The sequence below is a fragment of the Triturus cristatus genome, chromosome 5_1 (genome assembly GCF_964204655.1).
Source record: "Triturus cristatus chromosome 5_1, aTriCri1.1, whole genome shotgun sequence".
Lineage (NCBI taxonomy): Eukaryota > Metazoa > Chordata > Amphibia > Caudata > Salamandridae > Triturus > Triturus cristatus.
In genome coordinates, this window is record NC_140587.1 from 306,472,598 (window position 1) to 306,495,273 (window position 22,676).

A 22,676-nucleotide genomic window follows, 5' to 3' on the forward strand; every position below is an offset into this window, starting at 1 on the left:
TTCTGAGGGTGGTCAACCACTAGGTGTTGTCCCATGCTGAGGGGGTGGTACCGAGTACGAGGACATCCGTCTTCTCGACGTTGAGTTTTAGGCAGCTGTTGGTCATCCAGTCTGCTACGTCCTGCATTCCTTTCTGGAAGTCTAGTCTGGCGCTGGAGGGGTCTTTGGTGAGGGAGAGGATAAGCTGGGTGTTGTTAGTGTAGGATACGATGTTGAGGGTGTGTTTTTGGACAATGGCGGCAAGGGGGGCCATGTAGATGTTGAAGAGTGTCGGGCTTAGTGATGACCCCTGTGGGACTCCACAGGTGATTTCCGTGGCGTCAGAAAGGAAGGGTGGCAGTCTGATTCTCTGGCTTCTTCCAGTGAGGAAGGATCAGAACCAGTCTTGTGGTGTTCCTTGTATGCCGGCGTCGTGTAGTTTGGCAAGGAGGGTGCGGTGGGAGACGGTGTCGAAGGCTGCTGAGAGGTCGAAGAGGATGAGGGCTGCGGAGTGGCCCTGGTCAAGGATGTGCATATGTCATCTGTGGCGGCGAGTAGGGTGGTTTTGGTGCTGTGGTTGCTTTGGAATCCGGATTGGGACAGGTCAAGGACGGCGTTGTCTTCGATGAATCGTGTCAGTTCCCTGTTGACTGTTTTCTCTGCAACTTTGGCCGTGAAGTGGACGGGCGAGATGGGCCTGTAGTTCTTGAGGTCAATGGGGTTAGCTGTGGGCTTCTTGAGCAGGGGTATGACTTCTGCGCGTTTCCGCTCATCTGGGAAGGTGCCTGTTTTGAAGGTGGTGTTGCTTTGTAGTTCGGGTGCGATGGCGGCGGCGGCTCTGTGGTAGATGTGTGGCGGGCAGGGGTCGTGGGGGCCCCTGAGTGGATGCCTTTCATGGTCGAGGTAGTGTCTTCGGCCGTGATTGGCATCCAGGTGGAGATGGTGGGCTGGCAGGTGTGTCTAGGGGTGGGTCGGCTGTGGCGTCTGGTTGATGGTCAATGAAGTTGTCGTATAGGTTTTTGATTTTGAGGTGCAAGTAGGTTCCGAGCTTGTCGCAGAGATCTTGGGATGGCATGATGTCTGTGGATTCGCTACGAGGGTTGGTGAAGTCTTGGATGACACTGAAGAGTTCCTTGGAGTTGGTGGAGTTGGCGAGGATCTTGTTGTGGATGAAAGTCCTCTTGGTGGTTCTGATCCGGTTGTGGTAGTCCGTCATGGCGTTCGTGTAGGTGGTGTGGTTTTCAGGTGTCTTGGTGTTTCTCCAGTTCTTCTCCAGGCGTCTGCAGGTGTGTCTGGCCTCTTGGAGATCGGAGGTGAACCTGGCAGCTTTCCTGGGTTGTTGTTTGTCGAGGTTGTGTAGCGGGACGAGCTCGTCTGCGCGGGTGGGGATCCAGGTGTGGAGTTCCCTTGCTGCGACATGGGCATCTGCTGACGTGGTGTGGTTGACTCGGGTGTGGGTGAGGGTGGAGTTCAGTTGCTCGTCTGTGACCTTGCTCCAGTTCCTTCGTGGTGGCCGTGGGGCAGGTTTGGGAGTCACTTAAGGTGTTCTCAGCTGAATTGACTCCTGAAATTCCTGCTGCCAAAATTAGATCACAGGATGTAGTAAAATCTGGAGAAACCATTTTAAGAAATGTCCTGGAAGATTTAGACTTTGTACTTATGACAAATTTTGTGATGCCCCAGAGCTCCGCAAATCATAATAATAATAATAATAATAATAATCCTGTATTTGTAAAGCGCACAGCTACCCGTAGGATTCCCGGTGCTGGGGCCGTCGGGAAGATTAAGCAAGCTATTGCCCAGAGTCACATGGTGCTGGACAAACCTCTGCCGCCGGTGATCGAACTGTGATCCCCAGCGTCCGGCGTCAGTTGCCCTGGCCGCTGCGCCACACCTCTTCCCTATCATGCGAGCCAACAAGACTATTGGTAGTCAATGAACCATTAATCTTTCTGGAGGATGCTTCCTTCAGAAAAGACTGGTCATTGATTGCCTGGAGGTGTACCAGAAATTGGTTGATACTCATTATCAACAACGACCAAAAAGATCTCAGACGCCCTTCTGATACAGATCCAGACTAGTGAGAAAAATTGAAGACACAGATACAACTATCTGTCTTCAAAAAGAAGTTGAAAAGAACCAATAGGGTAGTCAATGACTATAAAGACTATCTAGTCAACTAAAAAATCAGTAAGCTACAAAAGGACCTGAAAATGTTCTCAAAGGAGAAAATCTACCCCTGCGTCAGTGATGACTATGCAAACTTGAAGGAAAGCCAGAACACAAAGAGGAACGCACCAAACAGACGAGACACTGACACAACAAGTTCAGGGAGTGAGAGCAGTGACAAGACTACAGACCCAGATTCAGAGGAAGAGGCACGTTTAGGGGACCCATGCATCAATTCCAGAGAGGCAACCAGGGTGTGGACATTGGATGGCCTCAAATGGACCCCCCAATTCAACCCTTGCAATACTACCCTAACCAGTACCCTCTTTTAGGGAGAGGCAGAGGGAGAGGGAGAGGCCGACAGAAGGGGCAGAGAGTCCAGTGGGATGACATCAACCAATCGAGTGACCCAAAGTATGTCCAGGGAGACAAAGCCAGGGACCAGATCTTATTATGAATCTCAGCGACATCGCCCTTACAAACGACCAAATAACTGTACTGACCAAGGGACTCAGATTTGTTCCCACTAACCAGACTGATGTTTTCAGACGAAAGTGTGAGCCAGCTGTCTTCTTTAGAAACATACGTCTAATAGTTTTTTTGGATGAAGAGAAAGAAGAAATGGTTAGAGAAGGAGAAACGAGACTGAGGGCTAGGTCTAGATTTGTCCCAGCATTAAGCCAGCTACCTCCAGAGGTTGATGTCTTTGAGCAAGCAGTATTGAGGTAGATTGAACAATCAGAAGAAGTAAACAGGAGCTTTTGCAATTTGACGGCCTTGGAAAAGAAAGCCATAGAAGAACTGAGAGATGACCAACAGCTAGCAATAAAACCTGCTGATAAAGATGGGGCAATAGTGATCAAGGGAAAAGAGGCCTACAACACAGAATGCCTACGCCTTCTGAGTGAGAGAAGGAATTATGCAATTTTTGAGAGTGATCCCACAGAAGAACTGAAGAGAGAAATCAGCATCCATGTAGAGGAAGCAGTTTCTAATGGCTGGACCAGCCAGACAGAGGCTTCAATCAATCAATTATTTGTAGAGCACACTAATCACCCCTGAGGGTCTCAAGACACTGAGCGGGGGATGGGGGTGGAGCTACTGCTTGAACAGCCAGGTCTTGAGAAGTCTCCTGAAGGTCAGCAGGTCCTGGGTCTGTTGCAGTTGTGTGGGGAGGGTGTTCCATGTCTTGGCAGCGAGGTAGGAGAAAGATCGGCTGCCGGTGGAGGTCCTGTGGATGCGTGGGACGGTGGCGAGGGCAAGGTCAGCGGAGCGAAGCTGGCGGTTCGGGGTGTAGAAGGTGAGACACTTGTTGAGGTATGCTGGTCCGGCATTGTGTAATGCTTTGTGGGCATGGGTGAGGAGCTTGAAGGTGATCCTCTTCTTGACTGGGAGCCAGTGCAGGTCTTTCAGGTGGGCAGTGATGTAGGTGTGGCGAGGAATGTCTAGGATGAGGCGTGCGGAGGCATTTTGTATGCGTTGGAGCCTCTTCTGGAGTTTGATCGTGGTCTCTGCGTAGAGGGTGTTGCCGTAGTCCAGTCTGCTGCTGACGAGGGCCTGTATGACCGTTCTTCTGGTTCCGGTGGGGATCCATCTGTAGATCTTGCGGAGCATGCGGAGGGTGTTGAAGCAGGAGGAGGAGACAGCTTTGACTTTCTGGGACATTGAGAGCGATGAGTCCAGGATGAACCCTAGGTTGCGTGCGTGGTCGGTGGGTGCGGGTGCGGCTCCCAGGGCAGCTGGCCACCAAGAGTTGTCCCAGGCGGAGGGAGTGGATCCAAGGATGAGGACCTCTGTCTTGTCTGAGTTAAGTTTCAGGCGGCTGGTCTGCATCCAGCTGGCGACGGCCTTCATTCCTTCGTGGAGGTTGGTTTTGGCGGCGGCAGTGTTTCTGGTGAGTGAGAGGATCAGGTGAGTGTCATTGGTGTCGGAGACGATGTTGAGGTTGTGCGAGCAGACGATGTTGGCTAGCGTTGCCATGTAAATATTCCTGCGTCGTGAAGGCATGTGCGTAGGATGTGGTGGCAGACAGTGTCGAAGGTGGCCGAGAGGTTCAGGAGGATGAGGGCCGCGGTTTTGCCGTTGTCCAGTAGGGTCCTGATGTCGTCTGTGGCAGCGATTAGGGCAGTGTTGGTGCTGTGATTGCTGCGGAATCTGGATTGGGACAGGTCCAGGATGTTGTTCTCCTCGAGGAAGTGGGTCAGTTGCCTGTTGACGATCTTTTCGATGACTTTAGCCGGAAACGGAAGAAGGGGGATGGGCTGGAAGTTCTTGAGGTCCTTTGGGGCCGCTGTGGGTTTCTTGAGTAGGGCAATGATCTCGGCGTGCTTCCAACTTTCCGGGAAGGTGGCAGTCTCGAAAGAGCTGTTGATGATCATCCTAAGTTGGGGTGCGGTGATGCGGTTTGCTTTGTTGAAGATGTGGTGAGGGCAGGGGTCGGATGGTGAGCCGGAGTGGATGGTGTTCATGGTCTTGATGGTATCGTCCTTGTTGACGTGGGTCCAGGAGAGCAGGTGGTTGGTGAGGCTGGGGTCGGTGAGCCTGCAGTATTGGCAGCTGTAGGGAGGGTTTGGGTGTTGAAGCTGTCATGGATATCTGCGATCTTGCGGTGAAAGAAGGTGGCTAGGGAGTCGCATAGGTCGTGCAACGGCGGGATGTCGTTGAAGCTGGAGCTGGGGTTGGAGAGCTCCTTCACGATGTTGAAGACCTCTTTGCTGTTGTGTGCATTGTTGTCGATGGGTTTTTTGAAGGAGGTCCTTTTGGTGGCTCGGATGAGTTGGTGGGTCTTGCGGCTGGTGTTCTTTAGGGCTGCGTGTTTGTCCGGTGTCTTTTCGTGGCGCCACTTTTTCTCGAGTCTTCGGCAAGTCGGCTTGGATTCCTGGAGGTCGGTGGTGAACCAGCTGGCCTTTCTGTTGGTGCGTCTGGCATCTGGCTTCTTTCCTATGCAATCAAAGACCGAAGGTCCCCATCTTTTATACCTTACCAAAAGTACATAAGCCCACCAGACACCAAGAGACTTGGGAAGGACACTTTTAAAAGAGAGTAAGTTATTCCTATCCGTTGGTTTGTGGTATATGCTGCTCACCTGTGTTCCATTTTCAACCTTTATTGCCAGGTCTAAGAAGGGGAGGGAGTCTGTAGTCATAGTTGATGTTAAGAACAAGTAGGGGTTCTGTTGTTGAGCCATACCAGGAATTCTTCTGCTGAGGCCCTATCTCCCTTCTAAATGAAAATTACATCATCTATGTATCTTCTCCAGATTTGTATAGGGTCAAAGAAAGGTTTGTCCTGGGTATAGATATTCTCTCTCTCAAAAAAAGAGACATAGAGATATGCCAAGCCAGGGGCGAAAGAACTTCCTATGAATGTACCATGGACTTGTTAGTAGAAGGTATTGTTGTAGTGGAAACAGTTTTTTGTTAGAGCTATTTCCGCCAGGCACACAACAAATAATCTGGGCGTTTGGTAGTTCCAGTCTTCTGCGACGAGGATGTTCTCTATCACTCTTAGTGTTTCTCTTTGAGGGGTGTAATTGTATAAAGACTCAATGTCGAGTCCGATCATGATCTCTTCGTTAGGGTCAAATTCAATGTCCTTGATAAGTACTTCCCTTGTGTCCTTTAAATACGCAGGCATGCTCTGGGACATAAGAAGATGTCACAAAATTGCGATAGGGGTTCTAGCACAGAATCAATCCCTGATACAATGGGCCAACCGGGTAGGGTCTAGTGGGTTTATGTACTTTTGGTAAGGTATAAAAGTAGGGGACCTTCGCTCTTTGATTGCATAGGAAAGAAGCCTCTTTCTGGCTAGTCCAGCCATTAGAAATGGTTTCCTCTACATGGATGCTGATTTCTCTCTTCAGTTCTTCTACCTTTCATTCGACTCTAAACATGTAATGATGTATGAGAGAAGACTGCAAGTGATGACAATTTATTGAACAAGTGTTTACACCCATCGTCGCCTACGCCCCGTTACATTGAGAACCCCACCATTAACTGATTCACTGGCGCAGAGAGACGGGCGGGTTTCTCTTCTCTTCCAGTTTCTCCCGTATCTGGATTCACTTGGGCTCCACGCACTATGTTTTCAGCACAGCACTGACACAGCGACAAAGCAGCAATTCTGCCCTCTCCCCGGCCCGTGACCCTGTGTTATATGAGTTTGTGTCCTACCCTTTTAGGGTGAAGGCCCTCACAGTTCCATTCACCCCCCTACTTTTAAGCTGTGTACCTGATTCCCTATTCCGCCTCCCCTCGTCACTGATGAGCAGTGTAATTACACCGGTGAGAAGCCATTGATAGTGCAGCGGGTGCAGTGGCACCCATTCCCGGACGTTTGAGAGTTGCACTTCACCCCAAGACGTGGCTGCTTTCTAGGCAGGAGAAGGGGCACTTCCATCACGTGCATGAGGGGGACCCATGGCGCCTTTACCAGGCACTGAATTTACAAACTCATTTTCCACCCCATAGTTTGGTAAAGTGCACAATGATCGAGGTCCTGGGCAGGCATAGAGGTAGCTCTTAGGCTGCCATACCTGGCCATCTGGGGGAGGAAGGCATTAGTCACCTCCTGCAAACATTGCATATGTAACTTGAATGGTACGGAGTTTGCTCACTAAAATTAGTGGAAGAGGGGGCGCAGTAGTAGCTAAACTTTCCACAGTATTCAGCTGTCTTATTGTAGGGAATACGTTCATGTCTCTACTACGCGGCTTCTTCAGAGGTTGCCAAACCTGGAACCTAAATATTGTTAGCAGTTGCCAGCAGGTAAAATGGTGGTCTAAGCACTATATACCAGACTGGATGCGGCATGTTTCATGTCACTCTGGTGTGATTCGGGATACTATCAGCAACATTTAAAAGCGCTTGTGAAAGTGAAAGCGTTTGTTCAGTTGTAGGCAGCGAGTGGAAGCCATTTTAGACAACCTGCTTTGTTTGCGCCCTGCCTGAGAAGGTTCGCAGAGGTGATTCAAAAGCCTGGGCTGCAGGGAGGGACCTTGAATGTCATAGGTGCAAGGCGCTGCAGGCGCCGTGCCGAAACATTAAAGGCGCGTGGCTGCCATAGTGTGTGCTGTAGTGCAGGACGTGAAGCACGGAGCATGAGTACATACGTCACCGTGCCTGAAGTAGGAGAAGCTCAATAGAGAAAATAGTGCTTAGAAGAGTAAATAACATGTACCGTGTAACAACCGAATTAAAGGGGCCAGTTGCCATGGGAGATTACAAATGAAGACAATGTGGTACTAAGGAGGGACTAACAATCCTATTAAGGTATCAGAAGCCAGCATTTACGAAGGACAAAGACACAAGCCAATGAAAAATATGGGCGGGGAGTGGGCAGGGCTTCTCTTTGTACTCCTTTACAGCAGATCGCAAGAGCAGCATGTGCGCGCTGGCTCAGACTCGACCTAAAAATAACCACTTCCATACATAAGCAGATTAGGACTGTGAGAAACACGAGCCCATAAGCAATCAAAGATGGCTGCGCTCTTCAGACCACAAAAAATGCGGGTTGCAGGTCCAGCTTATCGGGACCCAATCAGGAACCGGAAGAATACACCAGATTAGACACAACCTTTATTAGAGGGACCCGAGAAAACTCCGGAGTGGCATATCCAGGAGACATCGACCCTTGACGAAGTAAGTCCGGGGCGGGCTGGACTATGAAGGGGCAGACACTGTTGAGCATCGGCACAAGTACGGGCACCGTTCCCGGGAGGAATAGGCATGGCAATCCTACAACCGGGGTGGGTTGGGGAAGTACTCTTCTACCAGTCCCAATGCCACTTACTGACGGGTCCTTTAGGGACAGACGCTTTCTAGCAGCGGCTTGATTAAGGGTGCAGCTCCAGGCAATAATGAAATGCAAAACGCTGGAAGCACAGTAATCTTAAATCCAGGGGGGCGGAAAAGCACGCCACTGCCAGTCCCCACTGTGCCTATGCTCATGGGAGAAGGGTTAATTGACAACCCCATGGCAGGTAATATACGAAGAGGGGAAACCCAATACAGTGCTAACTCCACATAGGATGCAGGATTGGGCACCAAGGGGAGAAGCCCATGATACATCTATGAGATGGACTACCTAGAGATAGCGGCAAATAACGGAATTAGAATCAGGTGATATTACACTGGCTATCCAATGTTCTGTTTGAACATCTGATTTGTTCTACAGCGTGTGACTACAGGGCGGTGTTCCCACTACGGTTCCGGGTTCGGAGACTAGATTGCGAAACTCGGGTAAGATGACAGATTTTAGCCTCACCAAGAAGGCGTCTGTGTTTTAATTTTCAATGGGCTCGTGATTGGAGAGTCTCTGTCCTCACCTGGTGATGGTTGCAATATGGGCTGAAATGGAATATCCCTTGTTGGGGGAATAACATGCCTCCCTTGTAAAAATACACAGAGGTGTTTTGTTTTTTTATAAACCAAATCAACTTTGAGTTATCTTGAATGTTCATAGGGGTTTAGAGGGAATTTCTTATGATTTTAAATATCTTCCTTACAGATGCTATTGTCGAATGTGTTACGATGAACAAGTAAGGTTGAATTAACCTTCTTCCATAATTGGTCAGATTGTGACAAAGACCAGTTTCAAGAGGAATCTGTACCATGAAAAATGCCAGTGACCCAGTAAGGCAACCAAGAGTGGCTGAAACACGTTGGTAAATGCAGATGGGGTAAAGGAGCGGTAACTCCTCTTGCACACCCTATTTGACTTTTAATCCTGCCATGGTGGACCAATAATAAAGGAGTTCAGATGGTACCTCCTTAGGCAGTTTTATCTCACTTTCCTTCTGCACAAGAGATCCCTCATCAGGGAAACTTTTCCTTACCTTCTTTTTCCTTTTCTCTACCTCACATAAAAAATTCAGCTATGGGGCCATATGTAGGTGGGCCAATACCGGTCGGTAACAGCCGAAAATCGGTAAATTTCCCATTACCGACCGGATTTAATGATTCGGTAATTTACCGATTCGTTATTTTAAGGAATCGGTAAAATACCTATTCCTTAATTTAAGGAATCGGTAAATTACCAAATCCTTAAATCCTATGTAGGGAGCACTCAAGTGAATGCATTTTTGGTTTAAGGATTCGTTATTTACCACCAACTACAGGTTGGTGGTAAATACCGAATACCTTTTAAAAAGCAATTTTTGTGCTTATTTAAAAGTGCCATGTGGCAGACATACATGCCCTTAGGGCATGTATGTGCTCCACATATGCAAACATGCACGATTCAGGGGTGCAACAGGGTGTCAATGTGACACCTTGCCACACTTGAATATCCTCCCCCTATTACCGAATCAGTATTTACCGAATCGGTAATAGTGAATGGCTTCCCATTCATTCCTATGGGCCTCCAGGCCAATAGGAATGAATGGGAAGGTATTCCTTATTACCGATTCGGTAAATACCGAATCGGTAATAACGAATATTACCGAATCGGTAAAATTTACCGATTGTTTACCTACATTCTATTTACCGATTCTTAAATACCCAATCAGTAAAATTCGGTATTTAGGAATCGGTAAATAGAAATTACCTACATATGGCCCCTAGTCACTTCAATGAATAGGATTGGTGTATCAACAAGTTATAATGACATAATACGGAGCAGGAACTTGTTAGCAGCTCATGCTGTAAAATCTTGTGAATCCACACCACTTCCAAAATCCCTTTACCAGGAAAGGATTTACAATTGCTGCTCTTGATAATTTGATTTCAAAGACAGCTCTTCTTTGTCTGGAACATCCAGCACACATGATACTGCCATGGTGCTTTTTCATGTCTCCAGCAGTGAAGTAGCTGCTGGAAAACAAGCTGTTTCAGCCGTAGCATAAGCAAATGAAGCTGCATACTCATAACCCAACTGCCTTGCCAACGTGTGCAAAATTACTATGAGGCATCAAAATTGCCCAGTCTACCAGAAAGTTTCAAAGTGGCTGGGGACATGGATCTTCTTCTATCTGATGCTGCGGTCTGCAAAGCTAATGTAACTGAATTTATGTTATCGCTTATATAGTGCAGACTGAAGGATAAAGAAAAGCCAGTTCCTCCGTGGGCTGAAATTCATACTCTGATCTCCCAGGATGCCCTCCCACTGAAAAAGGCTGGGTTTTTACCAGTAATTCCATCTCCAGTCGCAAACTACACAACAGTAAACACAGCTCTAATGTGCATGCTCAGCTTGAAGACCACCCTATCCTGCCAATTTTCGGACCTGAAGGTGTTTTCCGTATTGTAGCGGAGTTTTTTTATGAGCAATCCAGAGGAATTTGATAATCCTTATCCAATGATGGGCGTTTCCCATATAACGGTGTGCAGGAAGGTATCTTAGCACATGAGGCATAGATGATGCACTTATTGAGGCTGAAATCTTTAGATGAAAAACTGTCCAGTCAGAATTGAGTGGAACTCATTATGTTTGTTTGCTACAAGGTATGGTCATCATATCTGAGGCTCTTGAAACATTGCATTGGAATGCTTTCTGGAACAAGAATGACAAATTAGGTTTTGCATATCTTATCTCAGAAGTGAACAAGACACAGGGTGCACTTCATACAAAAAACATAATGCAAAGCCAGGCAAAGCTCAATACTCTCAGTCCAAAATCAGAAAACCTGACAACCAAGTTCGTAGAGTTTGTCAAAGAATGTGAAGAAAAATCAGAACTTTGTAAGTACTGGGGAAATGTTTTACACATTATAGCCCTAGTGAAAAACTAGGTACATACTGATCAGGAAATGTGATTGGGAGCTGCATGTGAAGACTGTGGAGTCACTGAATACTGTTTTGCTAATTTGGTATTTGGAAAGAGTAAATAAACTAGAGGTGGAAAAAACATACCTGTACAGAAAATTGATCCAGAGATGTTTTGTGATAAAAGACAGAGAGGAAAGGTTCAATGCTGTGGCTCCAGATATGAAACTGGAACTGACGTGTTCCGAGAACATACATGTCCCTTGCATTGACAAGTCCTCCGGCTCACTAATGACGAGGCCTTGATTACCACATAATTACTGGGACTGCTCTCTATCATCTCTAGCTGATAAACCCCATTCTAAGGTTTGGACTCCTCCCAGAGACACTCCAGTGCTGGATATACCCCCCATTCCCAGTTTGCCTCCCCTTCTGCCCTGTCACCACCTTCTACCACCCCCAGACACCACAGTTGTCTTTCTCACTGGCCTGTTGGAGGTAGGTGAGTGCAACTGCTAAAAAATGAAAAAACCCATTAAAAAGAATTGAACCATGAAAGTTATATTCAAAGATATGATTTGAATTAATTTGAATGTGTTAGTTATGTGTTATATCTTATCATTTGAATTAGCTGAAATGATTTCTAATATTTTTAACAAAAGTTAAATTTGATATTATATTTACATTAAGTTTATTATTAGCTTAAAATATTAAAATAACTATTTAATAATTATATATAAATATATATGTATACTCTATGTCTTGTTTTATAGTTTAACATTATTTTAGTGATGTCAACAATTATGTAATCTAGCACCATGAGTCAAGTACTATGTAAGGTCATAAGGAATGATTGGGGGGGAAGGGCACAAGTTATAGATAAACACTAAACTGTAACTGGCAAATGCCATAAGTGGAAGGAATGGGGTAAGTAAAGGAAGTAAGGAAGGTTGCTTGTTCCACACTGTACTACCTGGAACAGTAGGGCAGGTTGTGGGAGAAAGGTTGGCGAATTTCCCTTAAGGTAAAAAAAATGAAAAAGAGGAAAAAAGTTGCACCAAGTCAGAGGAAGAAAAGAGAAAAGTGTGATGAATAAATAGGGTGACCAGACCAGTTCTCAGAGGACTGTCCCATCTGATGCTTTTCTTCATTTTCAATATTTGGCCTGGTTTTTGGGACAAAGGTCAAGTTATTCTGCAAAGCAGAATTGAAACTATGCTCTCCTTTCAACAGGCGCCTCTAAAGTTGGAAGTGATTTCAAGTTAAATGTTTCTTTTAGGCAGCACAGGAGGAGGTTGGATGTGTGATAGTAGTAGGGGGAAGACAGAGTGGAGAGGAGGGCAAGAGGCCCTCAGGTTGAAGTCCCTGCCTCAGCTAATGTTATATAAAGTAGCCTGGTATATGTGTGTATACACATGCACACACACACACACACATATATATGCATGCAGGGATATATATACATGCAGGGATATATATAAGCATCCCTATAACTCCTCCAGAAATCGCGCGCAGACAGAACTTTCCTTTCTCGTGATTATATTTTTGCAAAAGAGTTGTTATAACATGTTTCGGCCAGTCCTGGCCTTGATCACATACACGCTGCAGTTTGAAAGTCCAACTTATAAACGTCACATGGTGTATGAACATAGAAAACATCCTGTGCAAATCACCGCAAAGTGCAAAACATTATCCAACAATTATGTGCAAATCAGGCAATGTATTTAAATAATTTCATAAAACTATGAGGTTGTGTGGTAGATATCTGGACAATTATTGTCAATTCTCAGGCAATTTCATTTCAGGGTGAATCCATTAATATGAGCTCAAATCAAACAATTAATTTATTTTGATTGAGATAAAACAATGACATTTTTGTATATATATAGAGTCCTATTCATGAGCCCAATATGGGCTGTAAATGGTCCCCATAGAAATTGCTTCAAATCAGGCCCACTGGAGGGCGTAAAAGGTGCAGAAAATGAACCACAATTACCAGCGTGCAACGGAAAGGACTGACATCAAAGGCACAACTGAGGCAACTAATCTAAAGTGAAAAATGCACAGGGTAACATGGGAAATGCACAGAACGTTCCGTTTTGAATCAATGGCTTCTGATGAAGAGGACAGAAACCTTAAAACACGTTAGGCCTGGGGACATATGAACGGAAAGGGAAGCTACCTGCTATCATAAAATAAAGGTTGTTTCCTTACCTGGAGTTGGAGTGCGGCTTTAACTTGCTGGTGCAACTTTGAGAAAAAAAAAAATTATATATATATATACATCCCACAACTCATTGTGTGATCAAGCCTGCTGTGTCAGGCGAAACGCGTTACCAAAATAAAAAGACCTGGTGAATGAAAGGCTCGGTGGTGGTCGTTATACTTAATATATTTGGGAATATATATATATATATATATATATATATATATATATATTATCTACTGGCGGTCGCCAGTAGATAGTTATTGTTAGGATCGTGTTTCCATAGCAAATCTCAAAATTCTATTTTGAATAACTTTGGCGCCTGTTGACGAATCCTCGCGAAATTTTCAAAACAAATGGGGCGCTCCGCTCAGCTCCTACCCTGAAAGTCTCGGGGTGATTCGTCAAGCGGGGGCCGAGAAAAAAGGGGGGTCCCAAAACGCGTTTTCCCCATGCATTTTTCCATAGGACCTTTAGTCGAAGGTACAGCCCGAACGGCTGAACAGAATTACTTGAAATTTGGCAGAGAGGTAGTCCTCAGGTCAGGGAAGTGCCTTTTGCAGGTCTGGTGTCAATCTGTTCAGTATTTCCTGAGAAAATAGCATTTAAAAGCATATAAATATCTATACGCGCGCACCGTGCGCGCACGGTGCGCGCACATACGCGCACGGTGCTGTGCGCGAGCGAAATTCTGGTTGGTTGTTAGATGTCGGTAAACATTCGAATCGGTCGAAATCAGGAAGTGTTGGCTGCCATTTTGTCTCTCGCACTGAAAAGGAAAGGGGGAAAAAAGGTGGAAAACGTGAAAAGGGGGCAGGGAAGAGAGTTCCTGACCCCCTAGCCTTTGTCAGGGGGTCACAGAAGGACCCCCAAGGGGCAATTTTTTTTTTTTTTTAAACCGCGGGGTGCGCGCATGGTGCGCGCAGCGCACCGTGTGCCCAAAGCGCGCGCACTGTGCGCGCACGGTGAAAAACCTTGAAAAAAAAAAAATAATAATAAATACATAACTTAGCATTTAAAAAACCGTACAAATTCACTTAAAAAACCATAGGTTTCACACACGTTATAGTTAGGAATTAGCATTTAAACAACCTTGCAAATTCACTTAAAAAACCATAGGTTTCACACAGGTTATAGTTAGGTGGATATTTTACTCGTAAAAAACCAATGAAATTCCCCCGTTATAGTTAGTTCAGATAACTGAAACTCGCGCGACCGCCACTCTATCACAAGGATGATGTCATCAGTGATGTCATGAGTGATTCCACTGACCATGTCATGAGTGATGTAATATGTGACGTCATGAGCAGTGGATTGCGGGCGCGCGAGTTATAGTTATATGAACTAACTATAACGGGGGAATTTCATTGGTTTTTTACGAGTGAAATATCCACCTAACTATAACCTGTGTGAAACCTATGGTTTTTTAAGTGAATATATATATATATATATATATATATATATATATCTCAGAGCTTCCATCCAAAAGGATACGATGCACTCTCGGGGTTTAACCAATATTTATTAAAAGCAGTCGTCTCAGACATGTTTCGGCGTGATGCCTTTCTCAATGATTGAACTGCTAAAATATGTCATCCGGTGTTCAACTGGCTTATGAGTCGTGTCATCACCTCCCATTGGTGGGCTCACAGCCAATAGGAGGGCTGCAGTTCTTGTGGCTGTGATTTCGCAGCTGCGTCGTGTCCTGGTATCCGCATTGTGGCGGCATCCGCATTATGGCGGCAATCGATTCGTCCAAGATGGATAATGACGTTGGTCCCTGATGGGCCAATTCCGGTAACAACACGAAGGCCATAGACACCACGCTGATTAAATCCTTTAGGCAGTCCCTCATAGCCCCTCATTGCGGGCCAAAGTTCTAAAGGTACCAGATAAACCCCTCGTCAGCTGCTGGATGTAATAGGTAAGTTTCCTGCAGGCGTCTCTCAAATGGATCGACGTCCTCGGGCTTGTATAGCTCGCTCCCTTCATGGTCGGCAGGGCCATCACCTCAGCAGCGGTTCGAGCAGTATATTAGATACACGGCTCCCAGACCCACTTAAACTGCTGAACTCCTAGGGCGGGTGCATCGTGTAGGAGAGTGGGTTCTCCCTATGACATCAGAGCTTCCATCCAAAAGGATACGATGCACTCTCGGGGTTTAACCAATATTTATTAAAAGCAGTCGTCTCAGACATGTTTCGGCGTGATGCCTTTCTCAATGATTGAACTGCTAAAATATGTCATCCGGTGTTCAACTGGCTTATGAGTCGTGTCATCACCTCCCATTGGTGGGCTCACAGCCAATAGGAGGGCTGCAGTTCTTGTGGCTGCGATTTCGCAGCTGCGTCGTGTCCTGGTATCCGCATTGTGGCGGCATCCGCATTATGGCGGCAATCGATTCGTCCAAGATGGATAATGACGTTGGTCCCTGATGGGCCAATTCCGGTAACAACGCGAAGGCCATAGACACCACGCTGATTAAATCCTTTAGGCAGTCCCTCATAGCCCCTCATTGCGGGCCAAAGTTCTAAAGGTACCAGATGAACCCCTCGTCAGCTGCTGGATGTAATAGGTAAGTTTCCTGCAGGCGTCTCTCAAATGGATCGACGTCCTCGGGCTTGTATATCTCGCTCCCTTCATGGCCGGCAGGGCCATCACCTCAGCGGCGGTTCGAGCAGTATATTAGATACACGGCTCCCAGACCCACTTAAACTGCTGAACTCCTAGGGCGGGTGCATCGTGTAGGAGAGTGGGTTCTCCCTATGACATCAGAGCTTCCATCCAAAAGGATACGATGCACTCACGGAACGAACTGCGTTAAGTGGGCGCGCACGCCACGAATGGCGTAAAGTAACTTAGCATTTAAAAAACCGTACAAATTCACTGAAAAAACCATAGGTTTCACACACGTTATAGTTAGGAATTAGCATTTAAAAAACCTTGCAAATTCACTGAAAAAACCATAGGTTTCACACATGTTATAGTTAGCGGAAATTTTACTGATAAAAAACCAATGAAATTCCCCCGTTATAGTTAGTGCAGGCAACTATAACTCACGCGACCGCAATCTTCTGCTGATGACATATGTGTCTTTATGAAAAAAAAATATTTGTAATATATGTATAGCTAAAAATGTATGGAAGAAGACATGGGCAAATAAGTGTCTAAATACAGTATTAGCATCAGCAGAGGATTGCGGTCGCGTGAGTTATAGTTGCCTGCACTAACTATAACGGGGGAATTTCATTGGTTTTTTATCAGTAAAATTTCCGCTAACTATAACATGTGTGAAACCTATGGTTTTTTCAGTGAATATATATATATATATATATATATATATATATATATATATATATATATATATATATATATATATTCACTTAAAAAACCATAGGTTTAACACATGTTATAGTTAGCTGGACATTTCACTCGTGAAAAACCATTGAAATTCCCCCGTTATAGTTAGCGCAGGCAACTGTAACTCACGCGACCGCAATCCTCTGCTGATGATGTCAGATATTACATCACTGTATTTAGACACCTATTTACCCATGTCTTCTTCCATTAATCTTTAGCTATACATATATTACAAATATTTTTTTTCCAGAAAGACACATATGTCACCAGTGATGTAATATCTGACGTCATCAGCAGAGGATTGCGGTCGCGTGAGTTATAGTTGCCTGCACTAACTATAACGGGGGAATTTCAATGATTTTTCACGAGTGAAATGTCCAGCTAACTATAACATGTGTTAAACCTATGGTTTTTTAAGTGAATTTGCAAGGTTTTTTAAATGCTAATTCCTAACTTTAACGTGTGTGAAACCTATGGTTTTTTCAGTGAATTTGTACGGTTTTTTAAATGCTATAGGTTTCAGGCCTGATATAGTTAGGAATTAGCATTTAAAAAACCTTAGAAATTCACTGAAAAAAACATAGGTTTTAGGGGTGTTATAGTTAGCTGGACATTTCACTTGAACAAATCCATTGAAATTCCTCCGATGTAGTTAGTTGTACTAACTAAATCTCGCGCGCCCGCAATCCACTGCTGATGATGTCACATATTACATCATTCATGACATGGTCGGGGGCCCCCAAACCAGCAGGGCGGCCGTGGATGCGGGAGACAGAGATTCTTGTAATTGAATCCACAACAAAAAGAGTTCCACAACCCAGATCTGAACTTAGCAGCATTTAATTATAACTGACAAAGACTGCAATGGTCAATTGTTCACTCCTGATGCGTTTCAGCTGAAAGTACCTTGCTCACAGTTGAATCAATTCCACCATGCTCCATGTGATTTTTTTTAAAGCCAAGGTCACGTGTCTGTGCATTTGGCAACTATAATTCCCATAATTCAGTTTTGTTTGCACATTAATGCATTTCAGGTCCAAGTGGTGTTATACTTTAATTCAATTCGATTTGCAGTTCAGTACATTTCATGCCCAAATGGCATTTTTGTTCCGACTACAACATGTTCAAAATTGCCCAGGTAATATTATATTGTCATACAAGGGCTTGCGCAGTTAATAGTAAATTCGATGCTGTCACAACATAAAAAGTCAATAAATGCGCAGGGTCCAGATCTTACCAAATCAAGATGTAACCTCACCCTTTCTTGCTTCCAGAATAGAAATCTCTGGTAATTCCATTGACCATGAGGAAGCAAACGAGTTGTGCCCCCCCATTTACTACTCCAAACATCACTCCATTGGCAGGGACTCCCAACCCTGCAGGGCGACCATGGATGTGGTAGACAGAGATTCCTTTAATTGAATCCACAACTAAACAAGCATTTGCAATGCAAATAGGTCTCGCATTTGTGAGTTAGAGCTATTGACATTGTAAATGGCAATGTTTTTTACCTACACGTATTATTTTTGGAGTGAATGTATGTAGTGTGCAAAATCCCTTGGAAAGGTCCTGCACTTCGTAATAAATATATTGAAAAAGATGCAAAGTGTAGATTGTGTCAACAATTGCTTGGCACGTGCCTCATGGGTGAAGTGTCGCCACACATGGACACCGTGGTGCTTTATTAATGTAAAACTCATTAATAAAAGTAGTGCTTACAGACTAACCAACTCGATCGGGATCGGAGCACGTGAACCTGAATCCTGGCTTCTCTGTAATTTTCTAGACTATTTGACTCACGCTCCTGCATCTTGGTTATCCCCCAAACACAGGGAGGCAATGAAGTTTGCCAAGGGGGCGGGGGGTAGGGGGACTTCGGGGGTACATACAAATGTATTCATTGCCTAGTTTTCAAAGGACGCCTGGTGCTATTAGTTAGAGGTGTGCAGATTTCATTGAGCTATTAAGAGTACTTTATTCGCATCTACGATATAATCGACATTGACTAAACAAAATGCCAGAATGCGTGTCAGTTTTCACAGTGTTTTAGATAGTACTGGTTGCTTAGTTTCATTGCATTCATTTTTAGGTCTCGCTGAGCCCAGCGCATGCGCTGGCTCGGAGAGACATTTTGTATTCGGGATTTTTGAAGTGCTGCCTGTGGCCTAAAGCTTGAGTGCATGCGAGCGTGCACGTGCGCAGCCGCCAATCACTGCTGCATGCGCACCACTCGCGTGCTTGCCACACAGCACTTCCCGTCCTAGCGATCGCGATCACTTTCGCTTTGAACGCGATCGCTATTACTTTCGCTTTCACGGCCGCGCGGCCGTTACTTTTACGGCCGCGCGGCCAATGCTTGTTTTAGGATAGGCAACTGCAGCTGCACTCAACTCAAGCTCTTTGATGATAACCTTTATACTAGGTTCTCCTCTTGTGGACATAAAAAAAAATCAATGGCAGTTCAGAAATCATATAAACAAGTGTCTTGAGGTAGAAAAAAAATCTGCTTATATTAAGGGTGAAACACGCCATCCAATTACTTCACGACGCAGAAAGAATGCTTGGATTATCACTTCCGAGTTCCGACAGCAGAAAACCACAGCTGCAAAGATTTCGCTAAAATGATGTATTGCTCCACTCCCAACCCTCAACCAAGATAATAGGGCATCATTTGGACCATGGCGCGAGACTGTGTGCCGAATGAAAGAGAGGAAGGAAGGCCACCGCAGAAGCGCAGCCAAGGAGAGAAGAGAGATGCTGCTGGCCTTGGAGGGCAGGACATGCCGGTGCTCCCTAAGAGCTTCTGGCGGGAACGGAATTATAACATTATTAGGGAGATTTAACTCGTAGAATGCAAAAGCGTCGAATCACAAGAGCCACCGGCGATGATAACACATCTGATTTACATGCAAACAGGGTGTGTACGAAAGCTGCGTTGTTAGCAGAGCAGCATCTATTGTGTGTTAGAAGAGACAACAGTCCATTGTTGCAGTTTTACGTTTACAAGATACACTTAATATGCAAGTTCTTTTTACAACGGCCAACACCTCTCAACTGTACTGTTTAGCAATATAAAAAGTATAATAGGAAATGTAACAACACGTATACATTAGCATTACATGAGTTACTTTTTGGGATATGCGTGAAATTGACTTCAAATTGGTTACATGAGTCCTAAAATTGGGGCTATTTTAACTTCACTGTATATACATACGCACACACATATACACACACACACACACACACACACACATATATATATATATATACACACCCACATATATACACACACACACACACACACATATACACACACATATATATATATTTATACACACATATATTAATATGTTCCAATAGAGCATATACCGCACTATCATCATATACACCTGTGCGGTTGTTATAGTTAACTATACTGAACTACTATTTCCAACACACTCTACTCTCTTGTTAAATTACTGCAGCCCTAGTAAATGAGTTTCATAAAGCACCCATATCATTTGGGGGTCTATTACCTTTAGTATTGGGTGACCACCGAGTTGGATTTACCGGTTTTTTAAATAAACTTCTGGATGATAGATTATTCCATCACTTCTTGCATCATCTAATATTGTTCAATTATATCTTATTCTACATTATAGAATGGGAAGTTGGGTCAAAGGTTCGAAAAAAGATACCTGTAGCTGGGATCAACTATGGATATCCTGCCCTACTTGCATTTTCATTGCACTGAGTTTTTAACCATATCGTCAATGTTTATAAATGTATTTTTATATATTTTTACAGGTTGTCATGTATAACAATTTTTAATGCATTTTGATTGAGTGTTAAATTATTGAATATAATGTTAATTTATTGCCATTTTTTTGCACTCATCTTTCTACCTCAAACTTGCGCACAATTGCAGGGATCTGCAATTAGATGGGTATTAGGATTATGATACATGGAGGTTTTTTGGAGTATAATTGGGGATTTATCCCATTATTTGATTACATAATACTCCATGAAAGAGAGGCATTCTTGTGGGTATTTTACCAATCAGTTTATGCTAGTATATATAGCAAGATTACAAAATAGACAACGCAAATGTTTGTTTAATATATATTTGCACACCAAACACAAGTCTGTCTTTCCTTTCCATGTTTTAACCACATCACGTGCCTAACAAGGTTCTTCCTATTTAAGGAAGTGATGTATTTTCACTTGTTGTCATGTGATCAAGGCTCAGGGAGAGCCGAAACGTTATGACGACATCGTTGCTGTTGAGTGAATAAAACTCTTTGCACTACAGAAGGTGGTCCGTGTTTGTGTTGTTGAGCGGAGGCTACGAGGAGGCAGCCCTGCCAGGGATACAACTGAACTGATATATTAATATATATACACACACACACACACACATATTTACATTTCTTAAATTAGGCATTAGCAAAAGCACTTTGACAAGAAATGCCCTACATAGCAACAATTTCATGGATCACACTCAGTTGTCATTATGGAAGCATAGAGATGAGGTCATTGAGTGGACAGGTGATGGGGGCAATCCAGTTCAAACACATGACTCATAAGCATACTGACATATTTACAGTACAGATAGTGCATATTATACCAAACAAATTTGGACATTTACTTCAGTGAGTAACAATCTAGGACATGCCATCTGTCAGTGTTTGGTTTATCTGATGATTCACCTCATATTTACTATTACATCCCCAACAGCTGCACCGACGCCTTCGGCGCTCTATAACAATCATTGGCAAGTTCAGTAGGTCTCGCCTTTGTGACCTATCGGCTTTGCTATGCTATGCTAAGCTGTGCAGCAAGAGTAAAAAAAAAAAAAACCTTTTGACACGTCCGCCCACGTAATTTAGTGGGCGCACACTGGCGCCTACAAAATGTCGCACACTATATATTTTTTTCTTTTTAGTAAGCATTTCGGGTTTGGAACTAAAGAGAAAAAAAAACGTGCAAAATCGTTTGTTAATTAACTAATTAATTGCGCGAACCAATATGTTAATTAACAGGTAGAGCCAGCCGGAGTAGATCCAAACGTATACAACAAGCCAGTGGGCGAGCTGTGAAAATGATCGGCATGTTAATCATACAGTAAACATGATGTAAATGTGCGATTCAGAATTCAAATAGTGCATTTCTGTAGCGCGTCACCTCAGTACAAAAGATTATAGCACTGAATTGAGAGGAAGTTATTAAAAGTGGTCGTTTTAAGCATGAGTTAAAACACTGCCGCTCCAACCGCCCGACAACAATGCCATTTGTGAACTAAGAGGCATCAGTTGCCATGCATACCCCGAATGCCGGCAGACAATAAACACAAACGGGAGTGGGGGGGGGGAGGGGGAGAAGTCAAAGACTGAGGGGGGGCGGTGGGGTGGGGAGACCGGGAAGAAAATAGTGTTAGGAGTAAAGGGGCTAATAGCCGTGGAAGAATATAAATGAAGAATGAGAGGGGACTAACAAGCTTCAAACCAATCGGAAGGCAGCATTTAAGACAAAAGCCAGTGAGCAGAGAGTGGGCGGAGCTTCCACGAAGCTTACTCACTACAGTATATACTGCATGCCTCGCAAAGCGATGGCAGCGCATTCGCGCTGCAACGCTTGGTGACACCTAAAGAGATACACAGCCCAGATCTGAACTTCGCAGCATTTATTTATAACTGACAAAGACTGCAATGGTCAATTGTTCACTCCTGACGCGTTTCAGCTGAAAGTACCTTGCTCAATGTTGAATCAATTCCACCATACTCCATGTGATTTTTTAAAGCCAATATCACGTGCCTGTGCATTTGCCAACTAAAATTCCCAAGTAGAAAGACATGGAGGTTGGCATTTAAATAATGATAGCGCATCTCTCAAGCAGCAATAACATCACCAATCAAGGTGATAGCTATTAATATCACTGGATAACTCCACATATGCCTAGATATACTAATTTGCCACTATCTTAAAGAAGCCATCCCCCCAACTCATGGTCCAAATACATAATACACAAACACTAGTGATTAAGTAAAATGACTAAAATCATCCAGTCAATACATAAAGATGAAAGGACACATTAAAACCCACTTAATGAAATATGTCAAGTTCAGATGGCATGAATAGATATTAAAATTCAGATGCCCGCATTACCTACAGAATTATAGACAAAGCAGCATTTAAATTATGCTCTCCTTTCAGCAAGCACCTCTAAAGTCGGAAGTTATCTTACGTTATCTGTTTCTTTTAGGCAGCACAGGAGGAGG

At 44.3% G+C, this 22,676-nt stretch overlaps 1 long non-coding RNA gene across 1 annotated transcript in view; it reads left to right on the top strand.

Moving 5' to 3' along the window:
* The first annotated feature begins 7,639 nt into the window (after positions 1 to 7,639).
* LOC146830841 (uncharacterized) overlaps positions 7,640 to 22,676 on the top strand; it is a 133,664-nt gene continuing 118,627 nt past the window's right edge. The window contains exons 1-2 of the long non-coding RNA XR_014961199.1: positions 7,640 to 7,790; positions 8,326 to 8,390. This is a non-coding gene — a long non-coding RNA (uncharacterized LOC146830841). The remainder of the gene's footprint in view (positions 7,791 to 8,325; positions 8,391 to 22,676) is intronic.